The sequence below is a fragment of the Mya arenaria genome, chromosome 11 (assembly GCF_026914265.1).
Source record: "Mya arenaria isolate MELC-2E11 chromosome 11, ASM2691426v1".
Lineage (NCBI taxonomy): Eukaryota > Metazoa > Mollusca > Bivalvia > Myida > Myidae > Mya > Mya arenaria.
The window spans coordinates 40,684,291-40,698,416 of NC_069132.1; the positions used below are offsets into that span (position 1 = coordinate 40,684,291).

Consider the following 14,126-nt stretch of genomic DNA (forward strand, 5'->3'; position numbering starts at 1 on the left):
GTCTAGAAATATAACGTGTGCTGAAACCCGGAGGTACACGGAGTGCTGAGGTCTAGAAATATAACGTGTGCTGAAACCCGGAGGTACACGGAGTGCTGAGGTCTAGAAATATAACGTGTGCTGAAACCCGGAGGTACACGGAGTGCTGAGGTCTAGAAATATAACGTGTGCTGAAACCCGGAGGTACACGGAGTGCTGAGGTCTAGAAATATAACGTGTGCTGAAACCCGGAGGTACAGGGGGTGCTAAGGTCTAGAAATATAAAGTGTGCTGAAACCCGGAGGTACACGGAGTGCTGAGGTCTAGAAATATAACGTGTGCTGAAACCCGGAGGTACACGGAGTGCTGAGGTCTAGAAATATAACGTGTGCTGAAACCCGGAGGTACACGGAGTGCTGAGGTCTAGAAATATAACGTGTGCTGAAACCAGGAGGTACACGGAGTGCTGAGGTCTATAAATATAACGTGTGCTGAACCCCAGAGGTACACGGAGTGCTGAGGTCTAGAAATATAACGTGTGCTGAAACCCGGGGGTACAGGGAGAGCTAAGGTCTAGAAATATAACGTGTGCTGAAACCCGGAGGTACACGGAGTACTGAGGTCTAGAAATATAACGTGTGCTGAACCCCAGAGGTACACGGAGTGCTGAGGTCTAGAAATATAACGTGTGCTGAAACCCGGAGGTACACGGAGTGCTGAGGTCTAGAAATATAACGTGTGCTGAAACCAGGAGGTACACGGAGTGCTGAGGTCTAGAAATATAACGTGTGCTGAAACCAGGAGGTACACGGAGTGCTGAGGTCTAGAAATATAACGTGTGCTGAAACCCGGAGGTACACGGAGTGCTACGGTCTAGAACTATAACGTGTGCTGAAACCCGGAGGTACACGGAGTGCTAAGGTCTAGAAATATAACGTGTGCTGAAACCCGGGGGTACAGGGGGTGCTGAGGTCTAGAAATATAACGTGTGCTGAAACCCGGAGGTACACGGAGTGCTACGGTCTAGAACTATAACGTGTGCTGAAACCCGGAGGTACACGGAGTGCTAAGGTCTAGAAATATAACGTGTGCTGAAACCCGGGGGTACAGGGGGTGCTAAGGTCTAGAAATATAACGTGTGCTGAAACCCGGAGGTACACGGAGTGCTGAGGTCTAGAAATATAACGTGTGCTGAAACCAGGTGGTACACGGAGTGCTAAGGTCTAGAAATATAACGTGTGCTGAAACCCGGAGGTACACGGAGTGCTGAGGTCTAGAAATATAACGTGTGCTGAACCCCGGAGGTACACGGAATGCTGAGGTCTAGAAATATAACGTGTGCTGAAACCCGGAGGTACACGGAGTGCTACGGTCTAGAACTATAACGTGTGCTGAAACCAGGAGGTACACGGAATGCTGAGGTCTAGAACTATAACGTGTGCTGAAACCCGGAGGTACACGGAGTGCTGATGTCTATAAATATAACGTGTGCTGAAACCCGGAGGTACACGGAGTGCTGATGTCTATAAATATAACGTGTGCTGAAACCCAGAGGTACACGGAATGCTGAGGTCTAGAACTATAACGTGTGCTGAAACCCGGGGGTACAGGGAGAGCTAAGGTCTAGAAATATAAAGTGTGCTGAACCCCGGAGGTACACGGTGTGCTGATGTCTAGAAATATAACTTGTGCTGAAACCCGGAGGTACACGGAGTGCTGAGATCTAGGAATATAACGTTTGCTGAAACCCGGAGGTACACGGAGAGCTAAGGTCTAGAAATATAACGTGTGCTGAAACCCGGAGGTACACGGTGTGCTGAGGTCTAGAAATATAACGTGTGCTGAAACCCGGAGGTACACGGAGTGCTGAGGTCTAGAAATATAACGTGTGCTGAAACCCAGAGGTACACGGAGTGCTGAGGTCTAGAAATATAACGTGTGCTGAAACCCGGAGGTACACGGAGTCTAGAACTATAACGTGTGCTGAAACCCGGAGGTACACGGAGTGCTGAGATCTAGAAATATAACGTGTGCTGAAACCCGGAGGTACACGGAGTGCTGAGATCTAGAAATATAACGTGTGCTGAAACCCGGAGGTACAGGGGGTGCTAAGGTCTAGAAATATAAAGTGTGCTGAAACCCGGAGGTACACGGAGTGCTGAGGTCTAGAAATATAACGTGTGCTGAAACCCGGAGGTACACGGAGTGCTGAGGTCTAGAAATATAACGTGTGCTGAAACCCGGAGGTACACGGAGTGCTGAGGTCTAGAAATATAACGTGTGCTGAAACCCGGAGGTACACGGAGTGCTAAGGTCTAGAAATATAACGTGTGCTGAACCCCGGAGGTACACGGAATGCTGAGGTCTAGAAATATAACGTGTGCTGAACCCCGGAGGTACACGGAGTGCTGATGTCTATAAATATAACGTGTGCTGAAACCCGGAGGTACACGGAGTGCTGAGGTCTAGAAATATAACGTGTGCTGAAACCCGGAGGTACACGGAGTGCTGATGTCTATAAATATAACGTGTGCTGAAACCCAGAGGTACACGGAATGCTGATGTCTAGAACTATAACGTGTGCTGAAACCCGGAGGTACACGGAGTGCTGAGGTCTAGAAATATAACGTGTGCTGAACCCCGGAGGTACACGGAGTGCTGAGATCTAGAAATATAACGTGTGCTGAAACCCGGAGGTACACGGAGTGGTGATGTCTATAAATATAACGTGTGCTGAAACCCAGAGGTACACGGAATGCTGATGTCTAGAACTATAACGTGTGCTGAAACCCGGAGGTACACGGAGTGCTGAGATCTAGGAATATAACGTGTGCTGAAACCTGGAGGTACACGGAGAGCTAAGGTCTAGAAATATAAAGTGTGCTGAACCCCAGAGGTACACGGAGTGCTGAGATCTAGGAATATAACGTGTGCTGAACCCCAGAGGTACACGGAGTGCTGAGATCTAGGAATATAACGTGTGCTGAAACCCGGAGGTACACGGTGTGCTGATGTCTAGAAATATAACTTGTGCTGAAACCCGGAGGTACACGGAGTGCTGAGATCTAGGAATATAACGTGTGCTGAAACCTGGAGGTACACGGAGTGCTGAGGTCTAGAAATATAACGTGTACTGAAACCCGGAGGTACACGGAGTGCTGAGATCTAGAAATATAACATGTGCTGAAACCCAGAAGTGCAAGGAGTGCTAAGATCCAGAAATGTAACATGTGTTGAAACTCAGAAGTAAAAGGAGTGATGAAATCTAGAAATATAACGTGTGCTGAAACCCAGAAGTACAAAAAGTGCTGAAATCCATAAAAATAACGTGTGCCGAAACCAAGGAGTAAACGGATGCAGGAAAATAACGTGTGCTGAAATCCAGAAAAATAATGTGTGCTGAAACAAAGAAGTACAAAGAGTGCTGGGATCCAGGAAAATAACGTGTGCTGACACCCAGAAGTACAAGGAGTGCTGGGGTCCATGAAGTTAACGTGTGCTTAAACCCAGAAGTACAAAGAGTGCTGAAATCCAGAAATATCATGTGTGCCGAAACCCAGAAGTACAAGGAGTGCTGGAACAAGACATACAAAGGGTGCTTGGGACGCAGGAATACAAGATGTGCTGAAACCCAGACATACAGGGTGTGCTGAAATTATCAAATACAAGGTGTGCTGAGACCCAGAAATGTAAGGTGTACTGAGAGCAACAAACAAGATGTGCTTCGACCCAAGAAGTATTGAGACCTAGAAATGCAATGCTGGGGTCGTACCTTGAACCTTTAAACATGGTTTATACCTTCCTTTTGCCCTTCTGCAATTGTCACATTAAAGAATTGCATATGAATTTATGTCTCATTTCACTACTCGGTTCGGTTCTGTTGGTAAAGCGCAGTATTTATTCTCTTGTAAATTATTTCCATTCAATGCATACCTGAAATAACCATATTAAAGCATACTTTTGTAAACTTTCTCACATTTCTTTATAATTGCATTTTAATATGTATGTAATTGTACTTCATTGCCTCTTCTCGAAACACGATTGTCTTTATAATGCACCAAAGGTTAATTAAGTCATTAAACTTTTAAAATATTTATGCTATGAAAAATAAATTACACGTTTTTATTAATTACAGTCAATTCTAACGATATTTCTTTAATTTAATCTTTAAATATTGCCGTTTACCGTCAAACAGTATTAGTTATTATGTAAAGCTAAAGGTTTTACTTTGTTTGCAATTCTAGGAGAGCATATGGACGTACTAATTACGTTATCAAATTGAATAAATTGATAAATAAATACCATCAAATTATACTGATTATATACTATACACTCAATATAAAGGTAGATCCAAAACAGTATCATACTTGTTTCAATACAGTACATTATCATGTTTAACTCATTTGACGGTAATGATATAAATCAAAAAAATATATGATTTAGGTATAGAAAAACAAATACAATTATAAATGTTTCTTAATTGATAGTTACGTGGCCACATATTTCCCAGTTAAAACATGCCAAAATATCTCTAATATTTTTTATCTGTACCTTAATAATATGTCTATTTTGTTTGGGTCATTTAAAGTCAAATGAGAATGCATTTAATTAAAGAAATGCACCAACCAGGCAATATTCAAAATGTTATAATAAAGCCAATTATGCCTAAACCATTTGGTAAAATAATTGGACTACATAAGTCGATTATATAAGTGGACTATATGAGTATATTACATAAGTGAGCTATATAAGTGGTCTACATAAGTGGACTTCATAAGCGGGCTATATAAGTGGTCTACATAAGTGTACTACATAAGTATATAAGTGGGCTACATAAGTGGGCTATATAAGTGGTCTAAATAATTGGGCTATATAAGTGGTCTACATAACTACATAAGTGGGCTACATAAGTGGACTATAGAGGTAGTCTACATAAGTGTACTACATAACTACATAAGTGGGCTATATAAGTGGGCTACATAGGTGTACCTCATAAGTGGGCTATATAAGTGGTCTAAATAAGTGGACTACATAAGTGGGCTATATCAGTGGTCTACATAAGTGTACTACATAACTACATAAGTGGGCTATAAAAGTGGTTTACATAGGTATACTTCATAAGTGGGCTATATAAGTGGTCTACATAAGTGGACTTCATAAGTGGGCTATATAAGTGGTCTACATAAGTGTACTACATAAGTGGTTGATATAAGTGGACTACATAAGTGGGCTATACAAGTCGACTACATAAGTGGATTACATAAGTGGACTACTTAAGTGAACTACATAAGTGGGCTTTATAAGTAGTCTACATAAGTGGACTTAAGTAACATAAGTGGACTACAAAAGTGGACTTCATAAGTGGACTACAAAATTAGTCATCATAAGTGTACTACATAAGTGACTCTTTTGTCATTGTAAAGAGAAGTATGTCATAGTTCAGGCAAATAATCTTAACCGTACATTGAAACATTTCAAACGCGTTAAATGTAGACGATAATTTCGTTTTAATGACCCGAGTTCGAGGATTGTTACAAAAACCGTAGTTATTGTGAGACAGATTAAGAACAAAAGTAACTTTGAATTTCACTGCTTATTGTCATTCTCTTTGTTATTTTACTTTTAGCAATTATTGAAAAAAAGATAAATATAATAGGCGATGAAACCCAACCACTAATTGAAATGCTATTGAAAATATTTTTTAACAATTCAAGACATTAAATCGTTTTACCTTGTCTATGCCTGAATAAATAGAAAAGTTCTTTATCGTTTGACTGAAACACTTGTAAACATTATTTCTTCCACATAACATACTAAATTCATGAATATGACAACTTCCTCGATGCACTGATTGTAGAAGAGTTATTAAATGTATGAACCATGGATATATAAACACTCTTTAACAAAAAATAAATGGTGGGACAATAACATTAGGCTTTATCTTTAGTATACATTCTGTAATCAATCTAAGGTATTTCATTTAATTAAATGCAAAAGGCTACATTTTTCCTTTAGAATTATATAGATTCGAAACACAAATATATACAAATTTTCTGTCCCAGAGCATTGATTTTATATACACAGATATAGACAGAGTCAATGCAACTATTACTTCAGCTTCAAGCTCTGGCACTCTAAATCACTTTATTTTAATACAGTGCTTGTCCCTGCAGTTTGCATTATGGAGATTCTTCGAGAGACAACGTTAAATTATGAATGCTGACTTTTAGAAAGTGGAACGTGCAATTTTTCCCCGACTCCCCCGCGCTTATTTCAACAGGATACACAAGGGATATTTATTAGTACTGACAACCGTATCCAATTTAAAGGACAATACAGAAGCGCAGCCGCTGTTATATTGTACAACCGAGGAAAAGAATAATTATGCGAGGGAGTTGATGAGCCGGTGGACGGCTCATATTGTTTAGTTATTAATAATTGAAGCAAATTAAGAAATACGATTTGACGTTATGTTGTTTGATGGTTGAATAGGGAAAATTAAAGTCAATTTCACTCTTGTCTTAAGACACCCCTACCTTTCAGAACATAAAGAACGTGCACATTCAACACTTCTTCTAAGGAGAACTCTACCATCAATTGCTTACTATCTTGGATTGTTTTCATTCGCGTTCAAAGACATAAGTGAACATTATATTTAATTTAACGTGTGTGCTGAGACCAAGACACACAAGTCGAGCTGAGACTCCGAAACACATTGTTTGCTGAAACCAAGAAATACAAGCTGTGCTGAGACCGCGATAAATAAGGTGTGCTAAGACTCAGAAACTCAAGCTGTGCTGAGACCTAGAAAAACACGGAGTGCTGAGACCCAGAACAACAAGGAGTGCTGAGGCCTAGAAATACAAGTGCTAAAATCTCGGCATAGAAATACATGGCGTGCTGAGACCCGGTAATACTAGTTGTGCAGAGACCAAGAAACGAAAGTAGTGTTGAGACCAAGAAACGAAAGTTGTGTTCAGACCAAGAAAACCAAGGAGTGCTAATACCACGAAATACAAGGAGTTCTGATGACTAGAAATACAAGGAGTGCTAAGACCAAAAAATACAAGGAGTGCTGATGACTAGAAATACAAGGAGTGCTGAGACCCAAAAATACAAGGAGTGTTGATGACTAGAAATACAAGGAGTGATGAGACCCAGAAATACAAGGAGTGCAGATGACTAGAAATACAAGGAGTGCTGAGACCCAGAAATACAAGGAGTGATAAAATCCAGAAATAAAATGAGAGCTAAGACCTTAGACCTGCTAAAACCCGTTCACTACCACTATAAACCAATTCTTGTATGCACGCTGAGTGTTTAGCCGATGGTCTCAATACACTATTCACGACTAAGTAAAGCATGAGTTATGGGACAAATAAAAAAAAATGAAGAATCACTTTATTTCAATGATTTGTAGCTTAAACAATCTTAAAAAGCATATTCTATTGTTTGGTGCTGCCTTTTCATAATCAAATCATTTAACTGGTACGCACTGTAACATATATTAAATTAAATGACAGAACAATACTATAAATTTTATATCCCATATTGAAACAGATATCCGGCTGTCGCCACTAGACATGATACGGACAGATAAATATGTAGACCAAGCTCTGTTTATCTTACTTCAAATCTTGATGGCACTTTTTACCTAATCTCTTCACTTTACCAAAGTTCGCACCCATTGTTGTTAAAATCGTCCCATTGAGTTTAAATATCGTTTTAATATCGAATATATTCACCATTGTTTAAAGCTTGACTCATAATTGTACTACTATAATTAGCGTTAATTACATGACAATCACAGATGATATCTGTAATAATGACATTAATGCTACCTTTTCGATTAGAGTGACAAAGCAAAGAATGATGGTCATGATTTAATAGTGCAATATTATACTGGATCCGTAAACAGTTCTTTTTGACCGAAATATTATAAGAGTATGCATAATGTATTTTAATTCGTTGAATAATCAACAATCTCGAAGGTCGTTTTAGACCTAAGTATGTCTGAAAGATTAGAATCGTCCGTTGTAACAATATAAATTCATTAAACCAGCCTGATGAATCATTCTCATTCAACAAGCGGTTTTAATAAATATGTTGGCTGCTATTGTCATTTTCCTTCACAGTGATATTCCCTTGACGAGCAGAGAAGATCTCCACCACATTATACAAAATTAGCTGAATAGTTTTTTGTTCAAGTATTTATGCGATATTTATAGAAGTTCCATGAAATATCTTCAAAGTTAAAAATATAAAAAAATGAAAGAAACTTTTAACTTTTTCGATTACGTCCCGTGATTATGATCACCAACACACAACATATGTGCGATTGCAGTTATTACTGTTCGTTAAAGAGAAGAACCCAATATGTGGAGTATCTTCTATTTTATGTTGTGTTTTTTTTCCGGTGAATTGCATCGCACTCTAAATGTAACGTCAGCAATTCCAATATACTGGCTTCAAACGAATCGGACGCGGTTATTTTCCTGAATGCGTGTCATGATCAAGATAAACAATACTTGTTTTGACGGAAGAGTTGTCACATTGGCACAGAACATGAATTGCAATTGTTATTTGGAAATACTATGTATAGTATGAGCATGCTTAACAACATGGTGTTCAATTATGTTAGTTGTAAGGTGACCGGAGTTGTCTTTCTGTTACTATCATCAAGATAGTAGAATGCCTAGTATCTGTATACTGCAGTGTCATATATGACATTCACTAATAAACCTAAAATATATATCTTTTGATCATCGGAAAGAGCAAAATGATAGCAAATGCTGCTGAAAAACTTTCTATCAGTACATCCGGAAAAACCTTTAAGAATGACATGTCCATTATAATTATCGTCGATGGGAATAATTATGATATGTTCCTGGAATGTTATTGGTGACATTTCGAATTCGAATTACGGGTTCAGGTCAAGTTCAACGACTACTAGTTGTCATTACTAGTTTATGTTGCAGGAATTACAGATAAATTTATCACGCAGGAAGAGGAAGACTCTCAGCATATTATAATTGTATGCGTGTGTCTAGCTCTTTGACAACAGACAAGGAGGGGTAAAAACGCTAAACATGGAAACCTTAAAATAGGCTAACGAGGATAAATGTACAATTGTGGGCGATTGATTCTCTTTAACCTTTAGATGTTTATTGAAAATGTATCCATCTATGTTGAACGTTCAAATCTCTGTTCATTAGGTTGTTGTTTGTTTATAGACACTATGGGTAACCGCCAATTCTTTGAAGTTATTTTTCTTACAATATTCAACTTAGTCAATGTGCAAACTAAACAAGCATAGTTCTTTAGAGGCAGAATAATATCCTTAGTCCTAAATAAGTACTATTAAGTATTATATATGGATGTAAACATGTTTTAGATCCATTTGACACCATCATACATGGCTGATCGAACACATGTAACTTCATGTATTTTATTTTTTTGCTTACCGTTTTAGTGCAAGTTGCCGTAGACTTTACTTTGATTTCAATATATTTGTTGTTGTTGTTTCGGAAAAGGATACATATAGCACACAAATGTAAACTATGCAAACTTCATTAGTATTTATCAAAAATATACACGTTATTCTTTGCTTCAGTATTCTTGGACAAGTGCAAAAGATATTTCAGTAAATATACATTTATATATAAACTCCTTAAGTAAAATTATATTTCAGGTGCAGTTAATCCGTGTCATAAAATAATAAACTCGGAATAAATCCAATCAATCTTTATATAAGTTTCAGTCCTCAGACAGTTACAATTTGATCAAGCGTTAAATGTGCGGGGGAGTCGGCTGGATAACTCGTCTGCACTAAAAGGAATTGAGTGACTAGCAACATTGTGCTGATGGATTTCTTCCACCCATTGATAATGACTTATATGACAGTCAACGCCTTTTCTCGTTATTTCTCGTTATACCTTTTTATTTTTGGCGCAGATGGCTAATGATAAGACGCATTGTGAATTTACCAGAACCTTGTTCATTTCAACAGAATAAGTATTTCAAAATGAAATGCCAGTGAAATGTGTTGTACTTGCAAGAGATTATTCCATTATTCCTTGACAGGTAACAAACACATAACAAGAATGGGTGGGATTTTTTCTTATAACTAGTTTGCGGGTGTTTTTATAAATGCACATGCATTATATCAAACAATGCGGTTTCTCTTACAACAGCTGGATACCTTGGAAAGGAAGCAGGTAATTACCTCATTATGACCCACAGATCTATTAATAGCAAACGTGTTAAGTACACGATTATATTTTCTCGCGTGGTTATAAATCATGTTAATTGGATTGCATTGCGCACATACATGTAACTTATAGATTAAAATCAGTACTATCAATTCAAATATATCGGCATCAAACGAAGAGGACGGGGTTTGGGCAACAGTTTCCAAGTATTACTGAAATCATGTCTGGCTCAAGATAAACAACACTTGTATTGACGGTAGTAGTGTCACATTGGCACAGTACACAGGTAATTTCAGGCAAACGTAGTTTGGGACATATAAATGTGTTATATGTATGGTCAGAGAACGCAGTGCAAATCGAACACTTGAACGAGTTTTGATCTGTCATAAAACAATATAATTCATTATGTGAGTAATAGGAAAATGATATGTCCATATTTAATGTTAAGTAAAGCTATCCAAGAATGATGGTTAATTTAATTCGAACAGCCCCCACTAACTAACTGTGTATATTCTGTATTGCCAGTAATATTATTAATAAAAAGGCCAGTTACAGTGATTACATGTAAAATATCTTACAGATTGTTCTACATATTCTGCATACATTACTTGTCAGAAATGATATGTGGAAGGTGTTCCAATACATTTGTTTATTCATAAATTTGTAAATTCAAAACGGACAATTAAAAGGCCTAAGTGATGTGTTGTGCTAACATGCGTATTGGGTTTTGCATAAATAGAGTAACGGATTGACACTATGTCAACACTTAACAACAAAAACGACAAGAACAACAACTATAAACTACTTTGCTTTGATTGGCTTGTTCGAATTTACATTATATGAAATCTGATTAAGATAAAACTTTAGGGACATGACAAACCCTATTACTTAAAAAAATAGACCAGCGTTATCCGCTTTCTAAATTGTTTAACAAAAATATGAAAGCGGCCATTGAGCATACTATGGATATGATAATGGAGTCTTGTCGAAATAGTATACACTTGTCAACTTATTTACTCGATATGTGTGTTGTTATGTCAAATAACATTAAAAGCGTAACGTAAACCTCATTTGCCAATCTAAACAACTCAGTCATTTCCAGCAAGTCTCGGGATATACTTTGTGAATGGGCTTTATGATATACGAAAACTTGATGAGGCGATTAAATCACATATCATTAAGCTAAGTAGACATATTCGATATAAACGTTATCAATGAACAGAAATGAATGATTTTGATTCGTGCCTTAATAACAGTTTTAGAGAAACGTATAAAACATCTCCCAGGACCGGTATAATATCACTACTTCTCCTACCTTAAATATTAAATATGTCCTTTGACGGTTGCAAACACATACAACACCTTTTCAATACGTGCGCCACCATGTTGGACTATTTTTAAAGACCCGTATTATCTCCGAGGTCATATCTGTTGGATAATGGCTAAACTGTTTCATTTGCTCATTTGCAGTAAACTCCACATAGTGCTTAACTAGTTTTTTTTGACAAAATAAATCGACATATCCAATGTTCGTCTGTGCACACACTGGAGGGCGTTGACAATTTGGTGGCTTTTGACAAATAAATATTTTGTTCTTACCTAAGAATATTCGATCTCGACATTTTCTTTGTTTCTACATTATATCGTAATTCAAAGCCTACTGGTTCTCGACGGGTAACCGTTTTGACATTTGTTCATAATCCCTTGACGCTTAATCCTGACTCTTTTACTTAAAATAAGCTCCTGAGAGATTAGATCTTCAAGTAGCAGGCAACAGTTAAGAGTGTGGTAGTTTCGAATTTAAATATCAAATTAGAGACTAGAGGTCAATCTGGGCATCATTTTCTTTAAACATGTTATAAAGCTAATCCTCCATGCATGCGTTTGTCTGTCTGCATCATTTGCATTCAATTTCGTTGACAGGAAGATAAGTTAAAATTGATCGTGACAAGTTATTCCTTGATAAACATACCTTGTTTTTTGATATATTATGTATTCACTGTGCTGCTTGTGGAGTTTCGTACTGTTCGTCCATGTTTCTTGTTTGTGATTTTATGTTCTATGTCTTTGGCGTTTACCCAGTGCCATTAAACCGGGTTTATGTTTAAACTTTTTGCTACTGAGCTTGTTTCTGTAGCTTTTCGCATCAATATTTATTTAAACTTTTTATTGAAATAACCATGTGTGGTGATGCCATACTAATTAGTTTATTTATATTAGTTATTCTTTATTTGGCCTCACTCTTATCTTAAACCAACGGCAGTGTTGTTCTTTTTTTTAATTTTCATACATGGCATTTCTTATCATTTGTTATATTTCATCGTTATTCAAGTGTCGCGTCAAGGGCTTTCAGCCAAACGCTTTAAGACTCGGTTTTGAGATAGAAATCACTTTCATCTAAAAAAATAATTAAATAGCCGAGGAAAATCCAATTAACAAAAACCAGTGATGCTCCGCAAAATTTATACTGACTATAAATTAGCATTACCGATTCGATAGTTACCGTTTTGTGCCGTTATATCATGTGCCGCAATTTTGAATATCCTATGTAAAAAAAACGACATCTCCTAAATCAATTGATAAAAATCAACTTTTCTGATTCCTTCAGAGGAAACGGTCCACTTTTGATACATACTTTTGAGACCGCAAATTAGCGTTTCAGAAAAAATAGGTCCGTGATAATATCAACACACACATCAAAATCAGCGAATTCGTAAACTTAAAGGTAAACTATTAAAACATATGCCTGGATATTAGTCAGGATGGCTGAGCGGTCTAAGGCGCTGCGTTCAGGTTTTCCAGGCGTTGGCTCGAATCCCACTTCTGACAAAAGTTTTGATTTCATTTGTTACGCGATTTATTCTTCAAATAGCGTAACTTGATTTTTGATTCCAATGCAGCCAAAAGGGAAGATTTTCGATTGTGAAACGACACATTGTCTTTTTGTAAAGAATGATATAATAGTAACGTGTAATTGTTATATGCATAAAAGATTAAATGCGTAAATTAAAAACCGTAGTAACTCATAGTTCACATATACCAACATCGTGCACCTGGCCTAAAATATCTATGTATAGCGTACAACATGGGGTCTTCGTTCTTAAAAGGCATGCTTTAATTCACAATAAAATTCGATGTTCTTTAGTTTTAACTTGAATATAGACCTCGGTTTGTGTTGTAACTGATGTCGGAAAGGCTTGGTATTGTAGACATACTAAATATAATTCGGCTCCTTTTTGGCTTATAAGAAAACCCCAACATGGACACTGAATGGGCTAACTCGTACCCTTAAAATATAACTATGCGTTATTAACACTTACTAATACAGAAGTTAATGTGTTAGCTTCAATGGTATTCATAGGTTTGTTCGGCCTAGCCTGAAATGGTTTAACGCATGGATATCAAGTCAGGATGGCCGAGCGGTCTAAGGCGCTGCGTTCAGGTCGCAGTCTGGTTCTCCAGGCGTGGGTTCGAATCCCACTTCTGACACATACTTTTTGGTTTGACTTCTTTAACAATGTTACAAAGTGTTTAAATCCAACATTTATATTGTGTGTTTTTTGTCTGTTATCCGAACTAATTACATCATTTTGTTTTAAGGGAAGCGACAAATCAAGTTTTCTAAAATGATTCTTCTTACCAAAAATGCAAATAGGTATATTCATTGCAGAAAAAAATATCGCACACGTGATATACGTTCGCATTCCTCGCAGAAAAAGACCTTCAAATAAAACGAATGTTTTTTGTAACTAGTATAAAATACTCAAAACTAAAGTTAAAATGACTTGTTTCGCCATCGTTATGACATTATATTGAATTAAATAGTTTTAGAAAAAGGAACATGGTTGAATAGAATTATAAACCATCAACTTTTTACGTATATAAAAATGCCGTCGTTTGCAATGACAAAAGAATTAACATATTATTTTAAAACAA

At 37.3% G+C, this 14,126-nt stretch overlaps 1 non-coding gene across 1 annotated transcript; it reads left to right on the forward strand.

Moving 5' to 3' along the window:
* The first annotated feature begins 13,595 nt into the window (after nt 1-13,595).
* On the forward strand, nt 13,596-13,679 carry Trnal-cag (transfer RNA leucine (anticodon CAG)). Its single transcript has one exon. It is a non-coding gene; the product is annotated as a tRNA-Leu (tRNA).
* Nucleotides 13,680-14,126: the final 447 nt, after the last annotated feature.